Source organism: Arachis duranensis, chromosome 5 (genome assembly GCF_000817695.3).
Source record: "Arachis duranensis cultivar V14167 chromosome 5, aradu.V14167.gnm2.J7QH, whole genome shotgun sequence".
NCBI classification, from domain to species: domain Eukaryota; kingdom Viridiplantae; phylum Streptophyta; class Magnoliopsida; order Fabales; family Fabaceae; genus Arachis; species Arachis duranensis.
In genome coordinates, this window is record NC_029776.3 from 94,381,823 (window position 1) to 94,385,571 (window position 3,749).

Genomic DNA, 3,749 nt, shown 5'->3' on the forward strand with positions numbered 1-3,749 from the left:
TTGAGATACATTTTATAGATTATATTTTATTAATTTTTTGCCATATGACATTTTTATTGTATTTTGTATTTGTTTGCCCCTCTCCTATAAAATTCCTTGTTCCAAAATGTGTATATTGCCTTCCATACTCAATATATAAGAGCTCAGGTTCTGGATCAAGTCTTCATTCTCTAAAAGCTTAAAGCATTACCTTCTCAAAGCTTTATCCTTCACAAGTTTTATGATTAAGTTTCATTATCTACAAGTTTTGCAGACTATATAGCTTCCATATTTTGTATTCCATATACAGGATATTTATACTCTCTAATATACATGTAATATTTACTTTTTTGCAGCTATACTCACTTATTTTCTTATTCTCAATTAAGCTTTGACCACCACTGTGAAAGAGTTTTTGAAAAAAAAAAGAAAAAATAAAAGAACAACTCTCAAGATAACACGATCTTATCAAGTGTAAAAACGACAAAATTTAGAAAATCCGTTCTCCTTCTTTTAGCTTTGATTTCATCCAAATTTTCTTTTGGAGATCTAATAATAACAATTATTCTTCTTAGGCATTCTATTTATTTTCGTCACCAAAATTGCGAAAGCCTCCTTAGACAATGAAGTGGCAGAGCATGAAAAGAAGAAAGCGCCATATTCTAGGAGCCCAAACTATGTGATTGAATAAATCCTCCTCCATCTGTTGTGGGTCGAGAACTCCTTCCCCTTCTTCAAACTTTGATTCATATTTTTCATAGAGAAATCTCTAATCAACGATAAAACAAGATCTATTTTAAATCATATTTAAGGAATTCCTTTGTTCGGACCGAAGAAACAATGTCACTCGATCATTATCAAACTGACTGCGACCTTTTGTTTGTCTATGAGAATCCGACCAGAGCGCCTTCTACTTCTAATAGGCCATGAACTAGATCAGAATCATTCTCAACAAGTTCATAAGAAGTGATTCCATTTTTTTCAGCAAGTCCGGGCAGAGACCAAAGGTCTTGTGCGACCGATCTAGTAGAACAACTCAAAAGATGAAGTATCGTTAATTCCTTCGTGCTCGTTCCAATTCGAAGTATCATTTGTACAAATAAGAATCCCCCTCAACAATTTGGATTTGGCCCCTGAAACGCTACCTCTTGTAGCATTCAGTTGCAAAGAGTTGTGCCTACCAAAACATGTCAATGATAGTACTTAGTAGAATAGTTCCATTGAGAGGTTCTTGAAAGAAAAATGATAGTCCGTGTGTGCAATTTTGATGCATTCTGGTTAAAGCTTGAATCCAAAAACAATGTCTAAAGTGAAAAGCTATTTGAATCAGCCCTTATACATATATCTTGTAATGCAACCTTCCATAGAATTATAGAAATGACATTGTTTTCAGCAATTTTTCTTAATAGAGTTTTGTTTAAGAGCAAAAGTAAGAAGAAAATAATAATCAGTGCAATTTTTGAAGAAAATTCATACTGGAGAAGTTCAATTTTTGTCTGCCCCATGCTGCAACTTAACATGCTTCAGTGCACCTAGGAATCAGTAAGGTAGATCGGTATTACTCGTGGAACAAAGATGAAATCCATGTCAAGAATCCAAAATACTCAACCACCAATACAGGGTCAAAATCAGTTTGATAAAATAAGTTAATCAGCAACGAAGCTATATCATAGTTCAACTTTTGATCCCAAAAGAAATTGTACTAACATTCAAAGATATTCTAAAAAAATGCAACCTCAAATTGTACAACATTGTTTCACTTTTAATTTTTTATTCTAACCTCAGCCATCACAATGCAAAGAAGATTTAGAAAAACCAAAGAAATAGATGTAAAAACAATTGTATTTGGAGTTAGAATCACCAGATCTTTTAAGACAGGTGTAGCTGATAACAAACACCAAAACTCCAAACCATGTTTTAATAATAAAAGCTTTTTCAACATGTTTAAACAATGTCAATGCAATAATCCCTATATAGGATTTCAACAAGTAATGAAACAGTTCAACTACGCATTAACAGAAAATCTCTGTGAAGAGCTATTTCATATGTACATATTTTTCGGTTGGTTAAGTTTCTAAGAATTACAACTGAGTAACACTAACTATGAAAATGACCAAAGGTTTTAAGATACTTCATATTTAAACCATATTACCCAAATTCACATTGTGTGATAACATACTTTAATATACAGATTTCTTCAACTGTCATCAGATTGTAAAAAATATCAAAACGTCAAAAACAGTTAACAAAAAAGTGGGGTCATGCATTTAGCAGATGAATTCGTTTTGAAGATAGCAGTGAAAATCATATACCTATGCCATTAATCTTAGGCTCTTGGCACTACATATCTTTTCCTATGTCAAATAAAGCACAGTTGCTCATCACACCAATCATGAGCTCTAGGTTACTATCAAGAAATCTTAAGCACTAACAAATCAGTTACAACAAAGAATATCTACCAAAATAGAATGCATTATAGCCATGGAAACAAACAGAGACTCAAAAGTCATCCAATAACAAAAGTTCAAAATTCATTCATAATAATGAGATAACCAAAACCGGTGGTATTGAGTTCATGATAATTCCCAAATCCTCCAATCCAATTGCTACAAAATTTACCAAGTTTTGTAATAATTTCAACAATAATAGAAAAATTATTAATTTGAGTTATGTATCTTACCTTCTATAAACCATTCAATAAGCCTCTATCAATCATTTCCCGGAAGACAATGAATATGGGGGAGTTTACTTTAAATATGGGGGAAATGGAAAGATCGAAAGAAAATAAGAGTGCAGGGAAGCTTCACAACTAACAAGGATTCCCTTTGAATGCTGAAAATCACAACCATTTCAGCTTAGGAATAAATTAACATCAATGCACATATATAATTACAAAAGCCGGTTTGTGTAGCCATAAATCTTATTTTTTATTCATTGACATCTGTTGAGTTTGTATACCATTTCACTGTAAATATAGGATTTTATCCTATAGATTTATTTAGGTTTTGTTAATATAAGTAAATATATAATGTGATAGGTATGTATTAATTATATTTTTAAAATATTTTGATAAAAAAATTATATTATATAATAATATCTTTAACAAAAGTAGTTAGTTAATAAATTTTGAATATAATAATTTAATTATTTATCAAGTAATGTAAAATAAAATTTTAATTATTTTTATATTTTTATATTACAATTTAAAATATTATTTTAATATAATTTTTTAATATTATAAAAATTTTTTGTATAATAATTAATCTTGATTAATAAAAAATATTCATATATTTTGTATTTATATATTTTATATTTAATTAGAAGAACAGCAAAAGAAAGTTTTGGTGAATCTAAAGGAATAGGACCAAGAGACAAGGAGTCCTGGTGGTGGAATGCGAGTATACAAGAAAAGATAAAGATAAAAAGAGAATGCTTTAAAGAGTGGTCTTTATGCTGCAATGCAGATAACTGGGAAAAATATAAGGCGGCTAAGAAAGAGACAAAAGTGGCTGTAAGTGAAGCAAGAACAAGAGCATATGAGGGTCTCTACCAGTCTTTGGACACGAAAGAAGGAGAAAAAGGTATATATATAATTGCAAAGAGCCGGGAAAGAAGAACGAGAGATTTGGATCAGGTTAAGTGCATAAAGGATAAGGATGGAGAGGTGTTGGCTCAAGAGGAAAAGATTAATAAAAGGTAGAAGAGCTACTTCTACGAGTTATTTAACGAGGGACAGAAGACTCTTCCGAGCCTTGGTCGATTATGCACAA

General features: G+C 30.9%; 1 long non-coding RNA gene across 1 annotated transcript; it reads right to left on the minus strand.

Moving 5' to 3' along the window:
* Positions 1-521: 521 nt before the first annotated feature.
* LOC127747713 (uncharacterized) lies at positions 522-2,849 on the minus strand. Its single transcript, XR_008009470.1, has 3 exons — positions 2,660-2,849; positions 1,456-1,511; positions 522-1,156 (listed from the first exon to the last, which is right to left on the minus strand). It is a non-coding gene; the product is annotated as an uncharacterized LOC127747713 (long non-coding RNA).
* Between the last annotated feature and the right edge of the window lie 900 nt (positions 2,850-3,749).